At 43.0% G+C, this 27,533-nt stretch overlaps 1 protein-coding gene across 3 annotated transcripts in view; it reads right to left on the reverse strand.

The window, feature by feature from the left end:
* The window catches only part of LOC137623048 (spermidine synthase-like), a 97,983-nt gene extending 70,705 nt beyond the window's left edge, over positions 1-27,278 (reverse strand). The window contains exon 1 of one of the 3 annotated variants that reach the window (XM_068353685.1): positions 27,124-27,278. The gene's annotated coding sequence lies outside the window, so the exon portion shown is untranslated. The other 2 variants (XM_068353687.1, XM_068353684.1) reach the window with 2 other exon arrangements.
* Between the last annotated feature and the right edge of the window lie 255 nt (positions 27,279-27,533).

The raw sequence follows: 27,533 nt of genomic DNA on the forward strand, positions 1-27,533 counted from the left end.
AGGACAGAGGAGAATATGTAAAGAATAGGCCAGACAATTTGATGTGTGTAGGCAAGGGGAAAATGAACCGTAACCAGAGAGAAGGATCCAATGTAGTACTATCTGGTCAGTCAAAGAACCCCATTAACTCTCTAGGTGACTTCTACACTCTGTTGGAGGTGGAAGACAAGTCATCTAGGTATCTCAGCAGACAAATCCCATTAGTGGGGCAGACAGTCCGAAGAACAGGCTTTGAACTGACATACTACTCCATCTTGAATTGCTTGAAGAAAATACTTATTCAGAGAAGAGAGATCAATAGCTGCCCTCCTGCCCCCAGTTTAATTTTCCACCAGGAGATGACAGCTAAAGTCTGGAAAACGTCCGATAAGACTTCTAACCTGTTCTTCGTTTCAATCACCTTCACCTCTGCCTCTAAAAATGACAAATTCGTAGATAATTTGTATTTTTCCTGACCATACAAACCTTAGCAATTTAAATAGGGTATTACTTTTGGCGTAGCTGAAATGACCAGCCATTAGAATTTTAATGAGGGTTTACTAACCCCTCGCTAGTTAGCGAGGGGGTAGCTAGCTACCCCTCCCCCCTCACTCACCGGTGAACTAGTTCACTTTGCTTAGAGGTAGGACTTCCCGGGGGACAGGGCTGGCGGGCAAGTTTGATTAAATAGCTAAGGTTTGTATGGTTAGGAAAAATACAAATTATCTACGAATTTGTCATTTGTTCTGTAACCGAAATACAAACCATGCTACTTAAATAGGGTGACTTAACCCTTAGGAAGAGTGGTAAGTCCCAGCCGTTACTGGCTTTAGGCTTTTGCCTGGGGACTCAGTATCTGAGTGTATAGAACTCGAGATAAGGAGTTCCTGCACCTCGCAAGTACCTTGCTCTGCAAGGACCGCGGCCTACGTAAGCGTGTGTGTGAATGAATGAAGTGTGACTCGTCCTAGGAAGTTGACCTGGAGTCCATTAGATGGAATTCTAGGTTAGGACGTTCCCAATACCACTTCGTAAGGGTATGGGGGACACGACCGTATTATCTTAATACTAGGAACACAAGGAAGCATGGTTTACCTGCAGTGGTTTGAGGTCAGCTGTGCAGAGAACCCAGGATGCAGCTTTCCCCAAGAGAGGGGAGGATGAAGAAAAGAATAAGGGCCAGGCATATCTTTTCATTCATGCAGACTAAAACTGGGTAACAATGCCCTCAACCTTCTGCTGCTTGTCCATTAAGGAGCCTGAGGTTTAAACCAGCTGTTGTGCAGCCACCACAGGGCTGATAGAGAACGTATTGAGCCTCCTGTGGGTCACGTCCTGCAGGTAGTGGGCTGTGAAGGTCGTTTGACGCTTCCAAACCCCTGCTTGTAGAACCTGCGTCACAGAGTAGTTTCTCTTGAATGCCAGGGATGAAGCGATGCCTCTGACATCATGTGCTCTAGGGCGATGTGACGGAGGAGGGTCTGGATTCAGGGAATGATGGATGACCCTGCGAATTCATGCTGAGATAGTGTTCTTAGTGACCCTCCTCTTCGTCCTTCCTGTGCTCACAAACAATGCTTGCACTCGAGGACGAATTGCAGCTGTTCTCTTAAGATAGAGCCTCAGATCCCTTACTGGGCACAGTAGGAGATGGTCTGGGTCATCTGTTACAGAACGGAGATTCGAAAACCGGAAAAAGTCGAACCGGGGTTCCGGCACTCATGGATTTCGAGTCTTAGCCACAAACTCAGGGGGGAACCTGAACGTTACCTCTACCCATCCCCTTGAATTGGCGATGTCATACGAGAGACCATGAAGTTCGCTGACTCGCTTGGCCGAGGCCAAAGCAAGTAGGAACACCGTCTTCCAAGTCAGGTGGCGATCAGAAGCCTGGCGTAATGGTTCGAACGGAGGTCTCTTAAGAGACCTGAGGACTCGAACCACGCTCCCTGGAGGAGGTCTCACTTCCGAGTGAGGGTAGGTAAGTTCATAACTTCGTATGAGTAGCGAAAGTTCCAGCACGGAGAAAATGTCCATTCCTTTTAGCCTGAAGGCAAGACTTAAGGCTGAGCGATAGCCTTTCACTGCCGAGACTGAAAGGCGCATCTCTTCCCGCAAATACACGAAAAACTCCGCTATTGCTGGAATACTGTAGTGGCATCGAGTGGAGAGATACCCCTTCCACGACACCAACCACAGAAGACTCTCCACTTCGCCAGGTAGACTCCTGCGGATGACTTTCGCAGGTGTCGAGACATCCTTTCTGCAACTTGTTGCGAAAAGCCTCTCTCTGTGAGGAGATGTTGGATAGTCTCCAGGCGTGAAGCCGCAGCGATGCTACGCCTTTGTGGGAGATGTTGCAGTGTGGTTGCTTGAGTAGCTCGTGTCCAGGAGGGAGTTCTCTCGGGAGTTCCGTGAGGAGCTGCAGAAGGTCCGGGAACCACTCTGCATGATGCCAAAGTGGCGCTACTAAGGTCATTGACCGGTCGACCGATATTCTGGTCTTGTTGAGCACCCTTCTCATCAGACAGAAAGGGGGAAAGGCGTATACGTCGATGTTAACCCACCGTTGTTGGAAGGCATTTTGCCAGAGTGCCTTGGGGTCTGGGACTGGGGAGCATTACAGCGGAAGCATGAAATTCAAGGCTGTCGCGAACAGATCCATCGTCGAGGAACCCCACAAAGTCAGGACTTTGTTGGCTATCTGAGGATCCAAAGACCACTCGGTACTCACTATCTAGGATGCCCTGCTCAGACTGTCGGTGAGCACATTCCTTTTGCCTGGAATGAAGCGAGCCGATAGTGGAAACGAGTGGACTTCAGTCCATCTCAGTATCTTTACTGCAAGATGGGATAGCTGTTGTGAAAAGGTACCTCCCTGCTTGTTGATGTAAGCCACTACCGTCGTGTTGTCACTCCTCACCACCACGGAGTGACCCGCCAGGTACCGTCGGAACTGTTGAAGTGCCAGGTATACGGCCTTCATCTCTAGCAGGTTTATGTGGAGGCACTTTTCTGATTCTGACCATAGGCCTGAGGTCCTGTGGTTCAGAACGTGGGCCCCCACCCTCCTTTTGAGGCGTCCGAGAACAGCATAAAATCCGGGGGGAGGACGAGAAGATCCACTCCCTTTCGGAGGTTTTCGTCTGTCACCCACCACTGAAGGCCCGTCCGTTCTGCAGGACCCATAGGGACCAAAACGTCCGGGGAATCGTGAACTTGATTCCACCGGGACTTGGGCCACCATTGTAGGGATCTCATCCAGAGGCGCCCATTTGGAACTAGACAGGCCAGGGAGGAGAGGTGACCGAGAAGACGTAACCATGATTGGGCTGGGAGTTCTTCTCGTCTGAGGAATGGATCTGCGACCCTCCTCAGCCTTGCTATCCTGTCGTCTGATGGAAAGGCTTTGTGGAGATCATGCCTAGATATACCAGTCGTTGAGATGGAAGCAGAGAAGACTTCTCGAGATTTACCATGATCCCTAGATCTTGGCAAAGTCTCAGAAGCTTGTCCCGGTGTCGAAGAAGGGTCGACTCCGAGTCTGCCAGGATCAGCCAGTCGTCCAGATAACAGAGGAGACGGATGCCGATCCTGTCTGCCCACGAAGAGATCAGGGTGAACACACTGGTGAACACCTGAGGTGCTGTGGAGAGACCGAAACACAGCACCTTGAACTGGTAGATCTTGTTGTCTAGGCTGAATCTTAAGTACTTCCTTGAAGACGGATGGATTGAGATCTGGAAGTACGCGTCCTTTAAATCTAGTGTACACATGAAGTCTTGTGGTCTCACTGCAAGTCTGACCGTGTCTGGTGTCTCCATGCTGAACGGAGTTTGTTTGACAAACCTGTTCAGAGCTGAGAGGTCGATGACTGGTCTCCAGACGCCTTCTTTACAAGAAAGAGTCAACTGAAGAAGCCTTGGGGAACTGTCGAAGACCTCTTGGAGAGCATCCTTCTTTAGCATGGTCTCAACTTCTGCCCGTAGGGCTAGCCCCTTTGCCGATCTCATGGCATAGGAGCTCAACGAAACTGGATTCGCTGTAAGGGGAGGTAGAGATATTGTGAACGGGACGCGATATCCCTGACTGATTACGGAAATCGTCCAGGAATCGGCCCCGAGTTGCTGCCACCTGAATGCGCAACTTTGTTGGCATCGCCCCACTAGTGGACATGCAGGGGGATTGCCAATCCTAGCGTTTGCAGCCTCGGCCACTGCCTCTAGGATTCTTGCCTCCCCTGGAAGACTTTTTGCCCTTCTTGTCTTTGACAGGAAAGGGCTGCTGTTTGGACACCGTAGTCTATGCTGCCACTGCCAGTTTCGTCGTCTTGGACGGGTGAGGTTGTTGAGGTGCTGGAGGTTTGTAGGGCTTCGTTGTGAGAGCCCTTTGGAGGAGAGAGTCCTGATTGAATTTCCTCCACCTCTCAAGCTGCCTGTTCCACATCTTTGGGCTCAAACAGACTCTTTCCCATAAGGGAAGAGTGTCTGAGCTTGCAGACTTCGAAGGCCGGGACCTTCGAAAGGAACCTTTCTGCCACCGCATCACGACCTTCAAGATCGAAGTGGCCCACAAGTTCGAGGCTTGGTGGGCCAGAAACTCAATGGTGCGGGTGCCCAAAAGGAGGAAGGTCTCCAGTGCCTTCCTGGTGCTTTCTTTGGACAGATCCTCGGATCGCAACAGGATGCCAAGAGACCCCAACCAGACGTCCAGCCACGAAGTAGCCTGCATGGCACACTTCGCGACCTTCTCCTGGCTTAGGATCTGTCGCCAAGAAAGTCACTTGCCGGCTAGAGTCTCTCGAGAGGGACTCCCTTGGTAAGCTCTTCCACAGAGTGCAACGGAAGAGCTAAGCCAGACTCCTCCATGATCTCAAAATACCTCCTCTGGTGGAGGTGGGAGGAGCTTGTTGCCAGCAGTGGAACGGCTGGAGGAGGCGAGCTCGGAGAGCTGGCCCTCAACCTTATCCCTGGCACTCTTCGCCCCTTGGGACCAGGGCAAAGCTGCACTGGCTTTAGCTGGTTTCTGAGTGCCAAAGACTTGGTCCAGGACCGTGTCCTTTCCCTCACGAGGAGGAACCTCAGGGTCCTTGAACCTGTTGAGATGCCTCATCGGAGTCAAGACCTGCCAGAAGGCATGCTCTGACTCTTGCTGCTCTCCCCCTGGAGAGCTGGCAGCAAAGTCCCCCGTCCCCAAAGGCTCTACTTCGGTTCCCTCCTAGGAGGGATACAGGACTCCAACAATGAAGTCTGAGGGCTCTTCTCGCCCCAACACGGGAGGATTCTCCTGCTTGAGGTGGGGTTTCTCCCATTGGTGCGGTGGGAGAAGGCCTCACCTCGGTAGAGGGAGCACGCTGGCGCGATGGGAAAAACCAAGGGGTCGCGCGCGGGATTGAAAACGCTCGCGGGCGCGCGAGCGAGACTTCATAGGGTGTGCAGGAATCAGAATGAAGAGCAAGGGAGAATGTTGGCACGCGCACGAGCGTACGAGATTGTTGGCACTTGAAGATCGTTGGTGCTTGAGCCCGAAAGAAGATCGAAAACGCTTAAAGATCGACGGCGCTTGTGCGCGCAAGAAGATCGTCGGCGCTTGAAGATCGTCGGTGCTTGAAGATCGCCGGCGTTTGCGCGTAAGAAGATTGTCGGCGCTTGCGCGCATAAGAAAATCGTCGGCACGGGGAACCATCGGAACCTGCGCGCGGACGATCGTCGGAGCTTACGTGCGTAGGAAGATTGTCACCGCTAGCGCGCTAAAGAAAGATCGTCTGCCAAGAAGATCGTTGGCGCTTGCGCGCGTAAGAAGATCGTCAGCGCTCGCAAAAGAAGATCGTCGGCGCTTGCGAAAGAAGATCGTCGGCGCTTGCGCGCGTAGGAAGATCGTTGGCGCTTGCGCGCGTAGGAAGATCGTTGGCGCTTGCGCGCGTAAGAAGATCGTCAGCGCTTGCGCACGAAAGAAGATTGTCGGCGCTTGCGCGCGTATGAAGATCGTTGGCGAGCACGTGCGCGCTAGGATGAAGGGACAGCTGACAGGACGATCAGGAACTGGGACGATCAACACTGGAAGTTCTGCTTGATACTCCGAGGAAGTGTCTCTATGAGAGACCTCTTCCGCGAGCGGGAGAGGTGCCCTTCGAAGAAGAGACTAGGAGACACTCGCGGGCTGAAGTACTGGTGAGCGCCTGTGCGCTAACTCAGAAATAGTCCCTGGAACAGGATTCTCTGGATGGAAGTCTCAGGAACAGTAGGAATAGTAGACGAGCGCTTGCGCGCGAGCGCGCAGGAAAACGTTGGCGCGCAGGGGATCCCTGGCGCTTAAGGGACTTACTCACAGTGTGAGAAAGCCCCTTTTGCCCCGAAGGAACCGGTGCCCGTTGGATAACGGGGTGCTTGGGCGCCCACAGCGTCAGCAGCCAGGAACGGAGACGGCAGGTCAGCAGGTCTAGGATATGGCGAACAATTCTGCGGAGAGGTCCCGAACAGCAAGCTGGTCTAAACAGGAACAATACTCCGAAGAGGAGTCTCTATGAGTGGCCTCTCTCGCGAACGAGAGAGGTGAACACTTCGTAGAGTAGACTTGAAGACACTGGTGATGGCGCCCCTTAGGGCCGTTGGATCAGCAAGCTGACCTATAAGGAGCAATCCTCTGAAGAGGAGTCCTTATGAGTGGCCTCCCTCGCGAACGAGAGAGGTCACAAGACTGATCCTGCAGCTGCTCAGCCCCTTGAGCATAGCTGTAGGTGCGACCGCTCAGCCCCGAGAGCATAGCCACCTGAAGTTTCCAAGCAACCAGCCTTGCAACCGCACAGCTCCTTGAGCATGGTTACAAGTGCGGTCGCTCAGCACCAAGAGCATAACCGCCTGAGGACCAGGAAAACCCATCCAGGAATTATTAAGGTATGAGAAGTTTCCCCTCTGCAGAGGAAAAAACTCACACCTGGGAAGGGAACCTCCTGCAGAAGAGAAGTTATCTACCCCTGGAGGCGAACCTCCTTAGCGTTCTAAGATGAACTAAAGAGCTGACAGTTGTCAAGGGAGAACTTCTAAGAGAAGGGATCACGCCCATGACGATGTCCTAGAGAGACGGCAGCAACAGCAGACTCCCCAGGCACAAACAGGACAGCTCTGCTTTGTTGGCACACTTTAGGCAAACGAAGAAAAACTGCATCGTTAACTGGGAAAATAAAATAAATAATTAGTTATCAGAAATTCCCCCGGGAGGAACTCCGAAGAGAAACCCCGAGGGAATAGAAAACATAAGAATTACAAATTGAGTGTGCGCCCTCTTCCCCCACTGACATTCACAGGAGAAGGGGGAGGGCGGAGAACTGTAACAAAAACAGAATCATAACAGAATTATAATCATGTAATTCATCTAAGAATGTTCACAAATAGTAAGAACCACTGACCCACGAAGGGAAGTGTTCTCCCAGAAAGCTGACAAGTTAAAAAAAAAAATACAATTATATTTCATTAAAAATAATTGAGACAAATAAACGGAAAAGCAACCCAACCCGCACGGGAAAGAAGCTTCCGTAATAGTACGTAGTAGTAGTAAAAGGTGAACGACCTCAAGTAGAGAGAGAGACCGTAGACAATCTAAACTCCACATTCCCTTCGGTGAGAATCCAAGTTTCCCGTAGGAAAGGAGGAACAGCGAAGAAAACAGATGAATGAAGAAACTCCAGCGATGACGATTCCCCACGGCGGCCGAATATCGGAAGCTGAAGGAATGACCGAAGGACCAAGGGAGAGGCCGCACCCCATGAAGTGAAACCGTGGTGGCCTGGCACTACGCCGGTGACGATGTCGTACACTACACACACAGCACAAACACTGAAAAGGAAACTTACTATATTTCTATACACAAATATATACATAAACATAAAGAATGTTTACATATATATTAAGTATAAGAAAAAGTAAGTAAAAGACAAAAGCATTAATGGCTGTCAAAGCGAGGGTGGGAGCAAACACGTCTGCTCATCACCCGAGCCAAAGGCAAAGTGAAATACAGTAGTTCACTGGTGTGTGAGGGGGGAGGGGTAGCTAGCTACCCCTCCCCTACCCCCTCGCTAACTAGCGAGGGGGTAGTAAACCCTCGTTAAAATTCTAATGGCTCATCATTTCAGCTACGCCGAAAGTAATACAGTGAACCCTCGTTTATCGCGGTAGATAGGTTCCAGACGCGGGCGCGATAGGTGAAAATCCGCGAAGTAGTGACAGCATATTTACCTATTTATTTAACATGTATATTCGGACTTTTAAAACCTTCCCTTGTACGTAGTACTGTTAACAAACCACCCTTTAATGTACAGAACACTTAATGCATGTACTACAGCACCCTAAACTAAAACAGGCACAAATATTAAAGGCGATTTTATATCATGTGTTTCCTAAACACCTAAAAAGCACGATAAAAAATGGCAACCAATGTTTTGTTTACGTTCATCTCTGATCATAATGAAGAAACAAACTCATTTAGTGTACACATATATGTACGTATAGGTTAGTTTTTGCATCGATTATATTGATTATACAGTACTGTATGTTGATTTTTTTATTACCAATGTTTTAGTTTACGTATTTTTCTTAGGACTTCCAAATGAAATCTTTTTCTTTATGACGCCGCCTGAAACGACGGCGTGTACGCTCAGTAAACAACCACGCTCAGAACAAACAAGGCATTTAACGCGCATGATGATAGTGATAAATAATGATACAGTACATACAGTATTTACAGTAAAAGCATTTACAAAATATGTTACCTTACAAATATAAATTATACAGTACTTGTACGTAGCAAAGCAGGAAAACAATTTGAGAGAGAGAGAGAGAGAGAGAGAGAGAGAGAGAGAGAGAGAGAGAGAGAGAGAGAGATTGTTTTACGTACGTAAATGTAAATTTTAAACAAAAAAAATATGATAGGTTACAACATGTAGACTTTTAAAACCTTCCCTTTAACTTAATGCATACAGTACGTACATTACTAAACTATAAAACAGGTTAAAGTAAAAAATAAAGATTGTTACTGTACTCACCACGAAAGAAGTTCAAGAAAAACTTGAATGACGATGGCGATGAATTTGCTGCACAGTAGAAATGATGATGATGAAGCTGATGATGTGTTCTACTGTGCAGTCAATGATAGTATTTTACGTCTCTTCAGACGGAGGTGTCTTTTCCTGGGACACCTCTTCAACTTCTTCAATTTCTTCCGAAGGCGTACTAGCAGGAGGAACTGGCTCTTTTTTGCGAGGCTGGAAGAACATTGTGATCGGAAGTTGTTGCCGCTGCTTCTTTTTTCGATCCAAGAGCATCCTGTAGGGAGTCGTGATGTCATCGACCTTATTTGAGAATTGCATCGAGCGAACCATATCCTCGTCCCACTCTTGTAACATTTCTTTCGCCTCCTTCATATGGTTGCAGAACTTGGCAAGCCGTTCTAATGTTAAGCCCGTTTCTTCGACATTTTCTTGGGTCTCTTCCTGGGTACCCTCACTCTCTTCCTCACTTGCCGATTTCGTCAGGTCTTCGAGGTCTGCGTCAGTTAGGGGCTGGGAATGGCAGTCCAACAACTCGTCGACGTCTTCAGTCGTCATACCCGTCACCCCCAATTATGGCAGCCAACTGCACAGATTTCCGTATTGCAGAGTGTTGGATTTCCGACGGAGTAAATCCCTTGTCGTTGTAAACAATATCGGGCCACAGCTTCTTCCAGCTCGCATTTACGGTTGCAGGTTTCATCTCTTGAAGTGCCTTTTGAATATTCTGCAGGCACGTGGCTATGGTGTACTGCCGCCAGTACGCCTTCAAGTTGAAGTCTTCATCCTCGTCATCTTGGGCAGCATCCACACACGCAACGAGGTCCGCCAAGGTATTCTTCGTGTAGAGGGCCTTGAACGCCCTGATAACCCCCTGGTCCATTGGTTGAATTAATGACGTGGTGTTGGGTGGCAGGAACTCAACCTGAACGCCCTCACGCGACAGGTCAGTTGCGTGTCCACCAGCGTTATCCATAAGGAGAAGGATCTTGAATGGCAAGCCCTTCTCTAAGAGATATTCATGGACTTGCGGGATGAAACACTGGTGGAACCAGTTGGAGGTCAGCATCTTCGTAATCCATGCTTTTTGATTATGCATCCAGTACACGGGAAGGAGATTCTTATTTTTATTTTTCAAAGCGCGAGGATTTTTGACTTATAAATAAGCCCCGGCTTTAACAAAAATCCAGCAGCATTGCCACACATCACGAGGGTAACGCGATCCTTGAATGCCTTAAAGCCAGAGGCTTTGGCTTCCTCTTTGAACAGGAAAGTTCGCGACGGCATTCTCTTCCAAAACAAGCCGGTTTCATCCATATTAAAGACTTGTTCCGGCTTGTATCCACCTTCAGCGATAATGTTCTTTAAAGTCTGGTTCACGTAAGTTTCAGCAGCGGCAGTGTCAGCGGAAGCAGACTCCCCATGCAGGGAAACGCTTTTCAGGGCGAAGCGTTTCTGAAACTTCGCGAACCATCCTTTGCTTGCGGAAAAACTTTTCTGAGGCTGGGAATCAGTGGATGTCCCTGGTTGAGGATCATCTGCATCATCATCATCTTCAGCATGGTTGCCGTCGTCGTCTTTAGGTTCCTTTGCAGCAAAATTCTCATATAAGCTCAAAGCCTTTGTTTGGATGGTGTTCGTATCCAACGCTATGTTCTTCTTCCGGCAGTCGGCAATCCACACAGCTAAAGCACCTTCCATGCGTACGATCGTTTTATTACGCGTTGTAACGACTCGCTTCGCTGATCTGCTAAAGGTGATTGCAGCAGTCTTTCTAATGTTCGCCTCGTCCTTCTTGATGTAGCGAACGGTGGATTCGTTGATGCCAAAATGGCGGCCGGCGGCCGGCGGCCGCGTAACTTCTACCATCTTTTAACATGTCGAGAAGCGTAACCTTCTCAGCTATCGTCATCATCCTTCGGTGGCGTTTAGGCTCACTACCAGCCTTACTAGAAGCAGAACGCTTGGGAGGCATTGTAACAGAAAGTTCAACAAAAAGTTCAACAAAAAGTTCAACTTAAAACAGTCGCACACAGCACAGATTAAACTTCACAAAGTTAAGAACGTCTACTCAGCAATACGCGGAAAGAGAAAGTGAACGATGCAGCCCCGCGAGAACTTTGATGCTGCGGGCAAAACACCAATCACAGGCTAGATAACAAAACTTGAGTTTTGATTCGTCATCTATCAGCGCTTGAACCAATCACAACCCGTCTTACAGTACTATGGCGCGTTGGTTACTCATAGAAGATGCCCCCGCGCATACTGAACGTACGTAGATTAAGTACAATACCGTAATAATAATAAATAATGATAATAATACTGTACAGTAATAATAATAATAATAATGATTAATAATAACAATAATAATTTTATTAACAACAACAACAATAATAATAATAATAACAATAATAATAAAAATTTACGTACGCTATTTTACGCCTCTCTCTCTCTCTCTCTCTCTCTCTCTCTCTCTCTCTCTCTCTCTCTCTCTCTCTCTCTCTCTCTCTCTCGTACGCTTACAGTATTCGAAATGTGATTTTTGCAACAAAGAATATTATTGGATGCAGTACTGTACTACGTACGTATACATACAAAAGATTCATGGAAAAGAAGCACATCCATTACAGTACACACCATTCTAATATGGTATGACTGCATCTGATTTGCGTTTCATGTTAGATTTAATTTTACTACGTACTGAATTATCGTATGATCACATTCTCTTTTCGTGTTTTATTTCTTTCTGTGCTGAATTATATATCATATGTAATGCAATGAACAATCAGTAAGAGCAGATATTACTAATTACAGTATTAATGGAATTACAGGTAACAAAATATCGTATTTGGTTGTCTTCAGATTTCGCGGTATTTTCGAATTTTCCGGAAAATCCGCGATATGTATATATATATGGGTTATGGGAAAACCCCGCGAAGTGGTGAATCCGCGATTGTCGAACCGCGAAGTAGCGAGGGTTCACTGTACCCTATTTAAATAGCTGGTTTGTATTTCGGTTACAGAACAAACAGCTTTTGGCAATCCCTGATAGTTGTTCTTGAACATGTCTGAGTGAGGGGAGGATGAGGGTGGGTTGATGAAAGGTGGGTTGTATTCATCCCAGAGAACTTACACCACTCCGCTCTACATTACGCTGCTGCCATGTTGCCCAATGGCTTAACAGGCATGCTCCCACTAGTGACAGCTGAAGGAAAGGACTGCGGACTTCAGCATCCCCTAACCCCCTTCCCTCTTCTCCCTCCCCTTCTTGGAATGGCTAGGATAAGGGTGAAAGGATGACGCATTGTCCACACCTTTCCTAGAAGAGAAAGGGACAAGAGTTGCAGATCTAACCCTGGAGGTTGCAAGAGTTTTCTTGTATTCCGACTTCATTGGGGAATGGGGTTCAATATTCTAGCACAGTTGCCTTTAAAGACCTGAGGTCCTTAAAGGTAAATGCTTGATGGATGAGGGTGTCCTGGCTTGTCTTCCTTCACTTCTCCATCATGAAGTACACTTCCTACTGCAGAACAGGGCTGCAGTCTCCAACATCAGTGCATTTAGTAAGTTAAGTGTCTGCTCCTGTACTACCTGTGTGGCAAAGTGGGAGGCTACACCTTCTCTTCCGGACCCATTTGACACACTGGTTTGCTGATTGATGAAGTGTCAAGAAGGTTACAACCCTGGCACATAACAGAATCAAGTAAAGTCTACTTCCTCCTTGTCACATGTTTTGCCAAGTACCAGGTCATGTCAAAGTACATGACTGGATCTGACCAGTGGTCAATCCATTATATTGCTTGAAGGGTGGTCATGTCAGCAGACTCAATTGCAAAGACACTATTGGATCAATCAGTGGAGAAGGATCTACGTTGTTGTTGAGAGAGCACGGGAGGCAGGATCTTATTCAATTGGCTTGAGTATAGTGAATAACATTGATCAGAGAACTGGGTATTGGCACTATCCAAAGCTGCACAAGCATGTTTTGACCATGGTAATTCAAGGGTGGGCTTTGAACATTGAGGGGTGCAAAAGCAGCGATGAATAGTCATTCCTCCTTTGATGGGAGCCATGGTTGCCTCCCCATGTTTACTATAGTCATGAAAGAGTTGGAGGATGGTTTATATATTCACTTTTTTTACATTTGTTTTGTTTTGGCCTGCCAAATCCTTCAGAGCATGAGAGAGGGGGAGCTAGCAAGCGAACAAGGCAGTTTGTGCAATGGTTATTTGTAGTTTGTGCAATGGTTGTTTGTAGTGGGTAAGACTGGTGGAATAATTGAAGGCTATTTGTTTACATTGTTTTGTTACATAGGTTAGGACATTAAAAAATGTCTATAGCGATTGCTCAATTTGATTCCGACAACAGCAGGTGTTGGTATTTTGAATGCTTGGTTATACATATCAGATTGCAAGTGTCACGTTTGTACTAATAAGACATAATTCCTCTTTTGGAAGTCTCTTTTTATTCATCTAAATGTTGGCAGTGGACTGTTCCATTGACCTCCTGTCTCTGAATGATGACCAATTGTTGACAACTCTGCTAACGTGACTGCTAACCCAGCCTGGAAATGGAATTCACTAAATTCTCGATATACGATGATTGCCGATGATGATGATGACGACATTGAGTTGGTCAAGGAACAGGAAATTTATTGAAGAAAAAAGAAAAAGAAAAAAAAATTGAATGCTCCGTCAAATTAACGGAAGTTTACCATCTACCAAGGAGCTGGAGCTGTGGCAGTGTTCAGCGTTAAACTGTTCAGCTTTGTTTGGACGACAAGTGCCCGTGTCCACATACAACCATAAATATACTGTATACTGTATTCTACTTTCAATTTTGTTAGGGTATGGGGATTTCGTGTATTCATATTCATAATTTCCTTATTACTAACAAAGCTACAACACTAGTTGGAAAAGCAGGACACTGTAAGCCCAAGGGCTCCAACAGAGAAAAATAGCCAAGTGAGGAAATGAAATAAGGAAATAAATAAACTAAGAGAGGTAATGCACAATTGAAAAAAATATCTTAAGAACAATAACAGCAGTAAAATAGATCTTTCAAATGTAAACTATAAAAAGACTTATGTCAGCCTGTTCAACAAGAAAACATTTGCTGCAAGTTTGAACTTTGAGTTCTACCGATTCAACTACCTATTTAGGAAGATCCTTCCACAACCTGGTCACAGCTGGACTAAACTTCTAGAATTGTGTGTAGTATTGAGCCTCATGATAGAGAAGGCCTGACTATTGGAATTAACTGTATACCTAGTACAGAGGAACCTCGGTACTCGAACAAAAAATCAAAGTTCAAAATGTTTCCGAATTCGAACAAATTTTCGGAACTTGACCAGCAGTCGACCCAAACCGGTCCGAACAGCATCCTCCGCCAACTTCACAGCTTCAATTTGAACCAGCCTGCCATCGAAGGAAGACTCACGCATTCCCTTGTGTTTTAGATTGTGCTAATCTGAACTTTTGTGCTTTTTTTTTTTATGAACTCCAAGCATTCATAATGGGTCCAAAGAAGGACAGAATTAAACAGAAAGAGAAGAGGAAGACAGTGAGAACAACTATAGAACTAAAAAAGGAAATAACAGCCAAATTTGAAAATGGCATTCATGTTTTGGATCTCGCTGTGCAGTATGGCATTCCAAAATCAACGATTTCAACTTTCCTCAAGAACAAAGTGATAAAGGCAGCTAATGTTGCAAAAGGTGTGACTTTGATAACGAAGCAAAGGTCGCAGGTAATGGAGGAAATGGAAAAGCTGCTACTAATATTTAACATGGAAAAGGAGTTAGCCGATAATAGCACTAGTGAAGCTTTCATTTGCTTACAAATTTATGGTGACCTAGAAAAGAAAATGCCTAGTACATGTGCCAAAAGTGAAACACTTACATTCAAAGACAGAAGAGGTTGGTTTGAAAAATTCAAAAACAGAACTGGTATACTGTACATAGTGTAAAAAGACATGGCGAGGCAACAAGTTCAAACAAAGCTTCACCTGAAAGCTTTGTTAAAGAATTTAATGCTTATATAATGGAATAGTTTCTTCCTGGACAGGTTTTCAATTGTGATGAGACCAGATTATTTGGGAAAAAAATTCCAGCCAGTGCATACATTACAAAGGAGGAAAAATCACTGCCCGGGCACAAGTCTACGAAGGATAGGCTCACTCTTTTGTTGTCTGCAAATAAGAGTGGTGACTAAAATAAAACCTTTGCTCGTCTATCATTCAGACAACCCCAAGGTCTTTAAAAAGAACAACATAATGAAAAGTAAATTGCCTGTTATGTGGCAGGCAAACACAAAGGGGTGACTAGCCACTTTTTCAATAAGTGGGTGCAAAAAGTGTTTGTCCCCCAAGTAAAGGAATATCTTATGGCAAAGAATTTGCCAATAAAATGCCCGTTAATCATGGACAATGCTCCTGCTCACCCCCCAGGTTTAGAGGATGAATTAGTTGATGAATTCAGGTTTATCAAAGTTAAATTCCTGTCGCTGAATATGACGCCGATTCTTCAGCCCATGGACAACAGGTCAATTCGAATTTTTAAAAACTGTACATCAAAGCCCTTTTCCAAATGTGTTTTGAAGTGACTAATGTCACACAACTAACACTTTGAGAATTCTGGAAAAAACACTTGAGTATCTTGAGCTGTGTGAATTGCATTGACAGTTCATGGAGTGTTGTAACGTACCGTACGTTAAATTCAATATGCAGAAAATGTAGTCAGAATGTGTACCCAAGAGAAATTTTGAGGAGTTTCAGTCTGAATCAGGCTCTCCAGTCAAAGAAAGTGCTGTCATTGATGAGGTTTTGACCATAGGGAAAACTTTGGGACTTGCGGTCGAAAAAGAGGACATTGATGACCTTGTGGAAGGACTCTTACCGAGTTAACAACCGAAGAGTTGTTGCATCTAAATCAACAGCAGCCGAAGGATATGGTAGAAGACCTTTCACCAAGAGAGGATGAAGGAAGGGGAGGTGGTTCATAGTGCCTTAATCAATGAAATGTGTGAAAAATGTGGGGAACTGCAGCTTTTTGTTGAGAAATATCACCCGGATACAGTTGTAGCAAATCGTTCCATGAAAATTCTTAATGAGTGTGTTATGTCCACTTCAGGAGAATAGCACAACGAAGAAAAACACAGATTACCATGGATAGGTTTTAAACCAAAGAAAAACGACAAGCAACTACAGAGATTAAGTCATAAGAGCAAAAGAGGCAGAGAAGGGGAAAAACTCCTGAAGGCATGTTACCCACTGCTTTCATGGAAGGAGACTCCCCTTCAAAGCAGTAACCCTCCCCCTTCCTTCCTCCAACTCCATTCCCGTATACCATTACACAACAGTTACAAGGTAAGGAAATGATACAAAAAATGTTTAAATTTACTTTATCATAAAAACAATTAGAATAGCGCCAACGTATCCTTGCGTGTCGTAAGAGGCGACTAAAAGGGACGGGACGGGGGAGCTGGGAACCCCCTTTCCTGTATCTACATCCTGTGAGACATCAACAAAGAAGTGGAGCTGGGGGGAGAGTGACTGCTCCCCGCACTCTAGTTTTGGGGTGTTTGAATGTGCGTGAATGTGGTAAGATACGAGAGTAAAAGATGTGAGATTGGAAATATGTTTAGGAATAGAAGGATGGATATATTGGCCTTGTGTGAGACAAAGATAAAAGGGAACGGTGAAGTGATGTTTGCTGAAATGTCTGGTAGTGTCTGGGATTAAAAGGGAAAGAGCAAGAGAAAGTGTGGCTTTATTGCTGAGTGAATGGATGACAGGTAAAGTAGTGGAATGGAGGGAGATATCATCTAGGTTAATGTGGGTAAGGGTTAGGTTGGGTAGGGAATGTTGGGCTTTTGTCAGTGCGTATGGGCCAGGTTGTGAGAAGAGTGAAGAAGAGCGGAATGAGTTCTGCAATGAAATAACTAGGTGTGTAGAAGGACTGGGTAGAAGAAATTATGTAGTTGTCATGGGTGACTTAAATGCTAGAGTGGGTGCTGGAGAGGTAGAAGGTGTCATTGGGAAGTATGGTGTACCAGGTGAAAATGAGAGTGGTGAGAGACTGGTAGATATGTGTGTTGAGCAAGAGATGGTGATAAGTTCTAGCTTTTTCAAAAAGAAAGATAAAAACATGTATACATGGGTAAGAGTGACAAATGGAAGAGTGGTAGAAAGGGCGTTAATGGATTATGTGTTGATAACTAAAAGAATGTTTGGAAGATTGAAAGACGTGCACGTGTTTAGGGGTATGGCTAACGGTATGTCTAATAATTTTTTGGTGGAAGGAAAATTAGTTGTAGCAAAAGAGTGGGGGAATCGAGTAGGTGGATGTAAAAGGGAGCTAGTGAAGGTTGAAGAGCTAATAAAACCAGGGGTAAAAAGTAAATATCAAGAAAAGTTAAAAATGGCATATGACGAAGTGAAAGTAAGAGAAACTGGTAATTTAGAGGAGGAGTGAAGTTAGTAAAAGAAAATTTTGTTGGTATTGCAAGTGATGTGTGTGGCAAGAAGTTTGTTGGAGGCAGCATGAGGAAGGCAGTGAATGGTGGAATGAAGGAGTGAAGGTAAAAGTGGAAGAGAAAATGAGGGCTTTTGAAGAATGGCTGCGGAGTAATAGTGTAGAGAAGTATGAAAGATATAGAGAGAAAAATGTGGAAGTAAAGCGCAAGGTAAGTGAGGCAAAGAGGGCAGCTGACCTGAGCTGGAGTCAGGGATTGGGTCACTCATATGAAGAGAATAAGAAGTAGTTTAGGAAAGAAGTGAAGAGAGTAAGGAAGGCAGGTTCAAAAATTGAAGAGACAGTGAAAGATGGAAATGGAAGGTTGTTAACCCTGGATAGGTACGGTCCTCGGACACCCCTTTAAGGGTATACTCGGACGCGAACGACCCCGACGCCAAAAAAAATTCTTGAAAAATCAGTTTTTGCAGTAACCTCCTTTTTTCTTTTGCCAAAAAAAACTTCAATGAATGCTTAAAACAACTGTAAAGATAAATACTACTCATCTGCAGAAAAACTATTTATTATAAATATTTTAAAAAATTAAGTAGAAAAAAAAAAGACCTGACATAAAAATTCATAAAAAAAAAGTTTATACATATATACACAAATCCTTTTAGGAATTGATTCTTGAATGTTTAGGACACATCTTGATGTATTTTGGATGAAGTCAGACCCATGGAGGTGAAGATCTGAAATGAGAAAAAAAGGGTAACTTTTTTTGGCCAAAAAAAATTGTCCAAATTTCATGAATTTTTTTGGGTACCCAAATGAAATAGGAAGTGGCTAATTTTTTTAGGGAATAAACATATGTTATCCTAAAATAGAAATATGTAAAAAAATCTTCATTATTTTGTAAATTACATTTATATCAGGGGCCATATCTAAAGGTAATTTTTTGAGTACTTGGAAATTTCGTAAAAAAATACATATATTTAATATATAATATGATATTTATGCAGGTAAAAATATACCAAAATATCACAAATTCTATAGGGAACAAGAATATATATAGATAGGGCAGCTTACGCTTCGGATATGTCCAGAAAATGGCCGCCAACCACACTGACTCAGACTCCCTAATCTGCCACTTGAAATGTAGGAAGGGTATGTCAATTTCAAGGTGTTATTTACTAATCTAATTATTATTGGATATGCATAAAAATTGTATGGTGGGTTGCTGGATAATTGTCGATTATTTTACGACTATAAAATTAAAATTCTGACCCAAAAAATTTTTTTTGAAGGGAAATAAAATCGAAAAAAAAAATGTAAAACAATATTTTAGCTAAAAAAATTTGATGATATTCAATCAAAAAAAAAGTAAACAAAATTTTCCGACAAATAAACATCTAGAGGAATCATTACTCTGTGATAGTTCCTTAGTACGTAGTAATTTTGAAAGAATTGGGAAAAAACGAAAAAATGGCAATCACCGGAAAATCGAACACATACCTATATATACGCCATATCTGGCTAAAAAAAAGATAGGCATGGGTAGCCAGATCATCTAGAAACACTTTCCAACACTATAAAAATATAAGTTTTGCGACACTACTTGCCAATTCCTTACGGTAACATGACTAAGCAAAAAAATGCAAAACAAATAAAAAGGGGCACTAGTGGAAAAATGGCCATTCTAATATACGGCATTTCAGAAAAAAAAAAATTCAGCCACGTGCTAGGCAAACCATCAAGGCATATTTTCCGACAAATAAACATATAAATGAAATATTACTCTGTGATAGTTCCTTAGTACGTAGTAATTTTGAAAGAAATGGGAAAAAACGAAAAAATGGCAATCACAGGAAAATCGAACACATACCTATATATACGCCATATCTGGCTAAAAGAAAAATAGGCATGGGTAGCCAGATCATCTAGAAACACTTTCCAACACTATAAAAATATAAGTTTTGCGACACTACTTGCCAATTCCTTACGGTAACATGACTAAGCAAAAAAATGCAAAACAAATAAAAGGGGCACTCGCAGAAAAATGCCCAACATTCTAATATACGGCATCTCAGATAAAAAAAAAAGACATGCACGTGTTAGCCCAACCATCAAGGCACACTTTCTAACACATAAACATGAAAAAAAAATGAATAATATACGGCAATTCCTTACTACGTAGTAATTTTTACAAATATTGAAAAAAAAAACAGAAATTGGTAACCGCAGTTAAATACCCAATATACCAATAACTACGTCGTATCTGACAAAAACAAAATCACGCATGGGTAGCCAGATCATCTAGACACTTTCCAACATTAAAAAAGCAAAAGTTTTACGACACTATTTCGCAATATCTTACGGAAAAATGACTTGGCAAAAAAATTAAAAAAAATTAAAAAGGGACACTCGCGGTAAAATGCCCGACATTCTAATATACGACATCTCAGATAAAAAAAAAGACATGCACGTGTTAGCCCAACCATCAAGGCACACTTTCTAACACATAAACATGAAAAAAAAATGAATAATATACGGCAATTCCTTACTACGTAGTAATTTTTACAAATATTGAAAAAAAAACAGAAATTGGTAACCGCAGTTAAATACCCAATATACCAATAACTACGTCGTATCTGACAAAAACAAAGTCATGCATGGGTAGCCAGATCATCTAGACACACTTTCCAACACTAAACAAGCAAAAGTTTTACGACACTATTTGGCAATATCTTACGGAAAAATGACTTGGCAAAAAAATGAAAAAAAATGAAAAAGGGGCACTTGCGGTAAAATGGTCCTCATGGTGATGAACGACATTTTAACTAAAAAAAAAAACATGCACATGGTAGCCAAACAATCCACCAAGACTTTCCACAACTGATAACCTATACAAGTTGCACCATTCTACGACAATTTCATAATACGTAATAACTTTGATAATTATGCAAACTACCTCAGAAGGGTAAACTCGGACGCGAACGACCCCGACGCGTCTCAGAAATCGGGGAAGGAGTAAAGCTACAGCAATGCACATCTGGACAATACTAGAGCGTGTAGGGGAGACACCTCCTGCAGGTCGATCACCCACAAATTCAGTCACAGGGGTGAGTCACGTGAGAAAAACCTGTTTTTTTTTTACGCTCGGGGTCGCAAACGACCCACCGTACCTATCCAGGGTTAAAAAGAGATGAGGCAAGGAAAAGGTGGGCGGAGTATTTTGAAAGTTTATTGAATGTTGAGGATAATAGGAAGGCAGATATAATTGCTGTTGTAGGTGTTGAGGTACCAGTGATGGGAGATGAGAATGAGAGAGAGATTACAATAGAGGAAGTGAGGAGAGCACTAGATGAAACGAGAGTAGGAAAAGCATCTGGTATGGATGGTGTGAGAGCTGAGATGTTGAAGGAAGGGGGGTGTGACTGTACTTGAATGGTTGGTGAGATTGTTTAATGTGTGTTTTGTGTTGTCAATGGTACCAGTAGATTGGGTTTGTGTGTGTATTGTACCGCATGAGTGTTGTAATTCAAGGGGTATTAGTTTGTTGAGTGTAGTTGGAAAAGTGTATGGTAGAGTACTGATTAATGGGGTTAAGGATAAAACAGAGAATGCAGTCTTAGAAGTACAGGGTGGTTTTAGAAGAGGTAGGGGTTGTATTAATCAGATTTTTACAGTTAGGCAGATATGCGAGAAATATTTAGCAAAAGGTAAGGATGTGTATGTTGCGTTTAAGGATCTGGAGAAAGCGTATGATAGAGTTGATAGGGAAGCAATGTGGAATGTGATGAGGTTATATAGAGTTGGAGGAAGGTTGTTGTAAGCAGTGAAAAGTTTCTACAAAGGTAGTAAAGCATGTGTTATGATAGGAAATGAAGTGAGTGATTGGTTTCCGGTGAGAGTGGGACTGAGACAGGGATGTGTGATGTCACCGTGGTTGTTTAACTTGTATGTTGATGGAGTGGTGAGAGAGGTGAATGCTCGAGTGCTTGGACGAGGATTGAAACTGGTAGACGAGAACGACCATGAATGGGAGGTAAATCAGTTGTTGTTTGCGGATGATACTGTACTGGTTGCAGACGCGGAAGAGAAGCTTGGCTGATTAGTGACAGAATTGGGAAGTGTGTGTGAGAGAAGGAAGTTGAGAGTTAATGTGGGTAAGAGTAAGGTTATGAGATGTACGAGGAGGGAAGGTGGTGCAAGATTGAATGTCATGTTGAATGGAGAGTTACTTGAGGAGGTGGATCAGTTTAAGTACTTGGGGTCTGTTGTTGCAGCAAATGGTGGAGTGGAAGCAGATGTACGTCAGAGAGTGAATGAAGGATGCAAAGTGTTGGGGGCAGTTAAGGGAGTAGTAAAAAATAGAGGGTTGGGCATGAATATAAAGAGTTCTGTATGAGAAAGTGATTGTATCAACTGTGATATATGGATCGGAGTTGTGGGGAATGAAAGTGACGGAGAGACAGAAATTGAATGTGTTTGAGATGAAGTGTCTAAGGAGTATGGCTGGTGTATCTAGAGTAGATAGGGTTAGGAACGAAGTAGTGAGGTTGAGAACAGGTGTAAGAAATGAGTTAGCAGCTAGAGTGGATATGAATGTGTTGAGGTGGTTTGGCCATGTTGAGAGAATGGAAAATGGCTGTCTGCTAAAGAAGGTGATGAATGCAAGAGTTGATGGGAGAAGTACAAGAGGAAGGCCAAGGTCTGGGTGGATGGATGGAGTGAAGGAAGCTCTGGGTGATAGGAGGATAGATGTGAGAGAGGCAAGAGAGCGTGCTAGAAATAGGAATGAATGGCGAGCGATTGTGACACAGTTCCGGTAGGCCTTGCTGCTTCCTCCGGTGCCTTGGATGACCACGGAGGTAGCAGCAGTAGGGGATTCAGCATTATGAAGTTTCATCTGTGGTGGATAATGTGGGAGGGTGGGGTGTGGCACCCTAGCAGTACCAGCCGAACTCGGTTGAGTCCCTTGTCAGGCTGGGAGGAACATAGAGAGGAGACGGCCCCTTTTTTGTTTCATTTGTTTGATGTCGGCTACCCCCCAAAATTGGGGGGAAAAGCCTTGGTATATGTATGTGATGTATTTAGTTTTAATAGTTTATATACACGTTTTTACATATAAGTACAATATTTAGCTTTAGAATGTGAACATTTATCTGGTGCATGGGAACGAATTAATCTAGTTTACATTAAGTCTTATGGGAAAAATTGTTTCGGTTTTCGAACAAATCGGTTCTCGACCAAAATTTCTGAACGAATTATGGCTGAGAACCGAGGTATTACTGTATTACCAAGAGGATGGTACCGATTGGGAAGATCTGGTAAAGGAAGATCAGAATTATGAAAAATCTTGTGCAACATGCATAACGAACTAATTGAACGATGGTGCCAGAGATTAATATCTAGATCAGGAATAAGAAATTTATTAGTCCGTAACTTCCTGTCCAACAAATTAAGATGAGAATCAGCAGGTGAGACCAGGCAGAAGAACAATACTCTAAACAAGGTAGAATGAAAGAATTAAAATACTTCTTCAAAATAGATTGACCACAAAACTAAAGGATTTTCTCAATAAGCCAACTTTTTGTACAATTGAAGAAGAGCCTTAATTTTTTTCTAAAGTAAATTTGATGTTGGGAATCACACCCAAAATTTTAAGACAAACATTGTTAAAGAAACAATCAATGCTAATATCCAGATGTTGAGGAGCCACTGTTCTAGGCCTATTTACAATCATACTTTGAACTCTGGTAGGATTCATAATTTGTACCCTGCACTAACTTTAGCTAGATTTCTATTAAAGGATTCAGCAACCTCAGATCTACATTCAGGGGATGGAATTGATGCAAAGAGAGTAGCATCATCTGCATATGCAACAAGCTTGTTTTCTAAGCCAAACCACATATCATGTGTATATAGTATGAAAAGTAATGGGCCAAGAACACTACCCTAAGGAACACCAGATTTCACATTATATACTCACTATAGCACCCATCAACAAAAAATCTTTGCGATCTATTACTTAAAAATTCAATAATGATGCTAAGAAAAGACCCACCCACTCCCAACTGTTTGAGTTTGAAAACAATGGGTCCTCATGATTTACACGGTCAAAAGCACTACAAACAAGGCCAATCATACTAACTTCCGGACCACAATTAAGGGATTTCTGTACAGCATTGGAGATTGCAAGAAGGGCATCACATGCTCCAAGGCCTTTAGAAAAGCTGAATTGCAAACTAGGAAACAGATGATTACCTTCAGCAAAACCTATCGAGATGTTTTGGCAAAAGACGTTAAAAAACTTTAGATGATAATATGAAAGTTATGGAAATTGGGCGGTAATCAGCTGGACATGAGCTACCGCAAATGCATTTACACAATGGAATAACATTTCCAATTCTCCAAGTGCTAAAAGAACCTCTTCTTGCTAACTTGAGCAAAAATAAATAACTTTGGAGCTAAGAAATCTGCAGTCTTTATAAAAACACTTGGATTTACACCCCCAAAAACATCAAAATCTTTGAAAAGCTTTAATTTCACTAGATTGAAAAGCTAAACTAGTTAGTTAAGCATCAGGAAAACAGAATGAGGAAGATCAAGTTTCTCATTACTCTGCTTACTGTCAAACACATCAGTCAAAAGAATTGTCCTTTCCTTTGGACAGCGAGTGACAGAGCCATCTGGTTTAAGTAAAAGAGGAACTGTTGCATCTACACCATAAAGGGCAGATTTAAGGGTAGGCCACCACTTATATTCCTGGGTTGTACCCGAAAGGGTTTATTTTACAGTTAAATTGTATTCCTTTTCAGTTGAAGCATAAACACTGAGCAAAAGCTCTAAGCTCAGTATACTTATTACAAGTCAAATCTGATCCATTACCTTTCCAAAGATGATAGGCTTACTGCTTCCCCAAACAAGCATGTCTAAAATCATCATTGAACCAGGGTTTGTATTTCACTTGGTACGTGATACAGATTGCTTGGTGCTCATTCGCATTGTGTCAAATTGTACATACACCAGTCATGCGGTGATGGTGCACATAAGAGACCTGGACCTTGGAGATCAGGAGCGTGTAGACCTGATGCAAGTTGGGCGATCTTGGTGATAGTGGCGAGAATGTGTGCTTACATCATCCCACTGCTTACATGAGGGAATAGCTCGTATTAATGGTACGCTCTTCCTAGGTGGTGATCTTGTCAGCTCTCTGAAACTCTCAGAAGGAAGATAAGGAAGAGAGCATCACCCTTCATCCTGACTTGATCCCATAGGAATCCAAGCTCCGATAGTAGGCCCTTTCCGGGCTCAGTTATTGTTCAGTCATGCACTGCCTCTCTCACACATATGTGGGGCGAGGTCCATCAAAGTTCCAGGAGATTAAGATCAAAGTCATTGCAGGGGCTTTTTTTTTTTTTTTTTTTGAGCAACAGGGAATGTGTCCAAAGGTTCTACAGCAGGAGTTACAGAATATACAGGTGTATGGGGAGGGGAAGGACACATTCCCCCCTTACCAAGGTTTGGGGTCATTGAGGATTTCAGGGCCAGAAACAACAATACTGCAGCAGAAGAGACTGATGGTTCTCATGTTAACTGTCTCATCTCAAAGTACAGTAGACCAGACAAGGAAGGCACAGCAAGGGAAGGTCATGGTATCAGCTACTGTATAACCATTAGAAGCTTCTTCGCAGATGGATCGCCATCAACTGCAAGGGATGGCAACAACTTCCTCAGGTTCAAATCCTTACAAACATTGTTGTCGATCAGTACAGGAGAGAGCAAACTTAAAAGAGGCGGCAGAGGAACATTACCTACAAGGGAATGGCGATACTTCTATCTTCCCTGAAGCAGGCCACGAGAACAAGCCGATGTCTCCTCATCCTTCCAAATTTCTCCAAAGAACTTAGCCCTAAAGGAACCTGAAGAAGGCATACAGTACTGTACTTGGGATAGCAAAGAACTTTTAGGAGAGGAGCTAAAGATCTTCTAGACAATAGCTTGGGCATTGCTGCATCCGAACCAGAAGAATCTCTTTCAGCCTTCTTCCTCCTCCTCCTCTCACCAAAATCTACCCACTGCAAAGGAGGGCAAAAATTGCATTTGGTACGAGGGAATGACTGCAAACAGTTATGCCTCCTGCAAATTGTACAAAGTAAATGAGAATCCATGGATGGTCTACTCAATGTTACTACAGTTAAGGCCAGGGCTACAGACCCACACGTCTGCTTGTGGAGTCTCCATCACAGTAAATGAACATTCCTGGAAGAATAAAAGATTATAACAGCCAGCCAGTATACGAGGCAGCAGAAAAGTCCGTCTGTGCTCAGCAGCGGCCAAATCCAAAGTGGCTCCCATCAGCTACTACCACCACCTCGTATAAATTCTAACAGTCGTTTTCCAGCTTCGCTGACATACTCCAATTAAAGAATGTTAAGTTAGTATTTGTGTAGGAACATATATGCATTATTAAGATTGCATTGATCATTGTGATGAATTTTGGATTGATCATTGTGATGAATTTTGGATTGATCATTATGATGAATTTTGGAATCCAAAAATATGTCATGTCTGAGCAACAATGACATTCATAGTTAAGGTAACTCCAAAGTAATAAGAAAATATTCAATGAAATGGAGTCACAAAAGGGGCTAGCCAAAGAAAACAGCACAGGCCTAAGGTATGGCGGAGCCTTTGTATATCAGAGGCCAGTTCCCCTCGTGGACACCAACTAACCTAAATTTGACCCCCCTAACCTACAAGCTGTATACTTACCTAACGGGGGGGGGGGGGTTAACAGCCCCTGCGACCCCACTTACACTGCCGTATTCTAAGGTAGCCGTAATCATACACAGGTGGCCGCTTCATACAAACACCCAAAACTATTGGCTTGCACAAACAATTAAGTGTAAAATTCAAAACATAACATGTAGGAAAAAAATTATGGTTAATTTATTTTGATAAAGCTGAATTAATATCCATAACTTTATTGCCTTGACTAAAAGGCTACAGCATATCAGGACCTTGAATGGTTAGGCTACGCTTACAGTAGCTTGTATGATGTATGACAGAGTGACTGAAGGACTATAGATTACATTGAATAAATCTTAATGCAGCTAACCTTATTTAGTAGCTTTTTGACCTGGATCGTAAGTATACTATTCACAGCAATAACCAGCAGTTTACAGCACTTGAATCGTAGTCTCTTCGTAGATATTCTACACAAAAATATTTCTTACAGTTGGCATGACACTGACCAATTTCTAATATAACGCGAGAAAACAATTAACGAACACAAAGCGATCTTGGGTCATTATAAAAACTTCTTATAAAATATTTCCATTTTACAATGATGATGAATTAAATAAGTAAAATACTCTACATATCATGTCAAGTACAAGATTTAATGAAACATTTATGCAAATTTCGTAAATATAAACTTAACAGAATTTATTTACATTCTGTTCAAACAGCTGATTTCAAGCAACTCTTGTAACTAGTATTAACTACCTCATTTTGTCAAAATTAATATCAATTTTATGAATGTCATAATACAACACAAAAAACAGCGAAATAATTGCAATCTTTAGCAAAATAAAAACTTCTTAACCTCTTCCCTGAATCCTGAGATATTCAGTAAACTCACTAATCACAGCGATGTTCCTCTTTCAAATGCAGCTGTCAACTTGACAATAGGTAGTTAGGTCTTCCCAAGGTCTCAGTTAACTGAATGACAGGACAGGCTGTATTCGGTCTTTACCAGACAAGGCTGGATGTATTCGGTCTTTACCAGACAAGGCTGGATGTATTCGGTCTTTACCAGTGACAAGATAGGATTTGTCTGAGACAATGAAACTGCATATGACGTCAGCCAGAGTCAATAGTTCAATATATGACGTCAGGCACAGTACCTTCATATGGAGCAATTGTCTATAAGCGAACAGAAAGTTAATTATAACATCTTTTAACTATCTCCTATTGTTTGGAAACATATGCTACTTGTGTCAAATGATTCACTTATTACTTTGCATTCATAGATTGAATTTAATGTTATTA

This window comes from Palaemon carinicauda, chromosome 30 (assembly GCF_036898095.1).
Source record: "Palaemon carinicauda isolate YSFRI2023 chromosome 30, ASM3689809v2, whole genome shotgun sequence".
In the NCBI taxonomy this organism is placed as follows: Eukaryota; Metazoa; Arthropoda; class Malacostraca; order Decapoda; family Palaemonidae; genus Palaemon; species Palaemon carinicauda.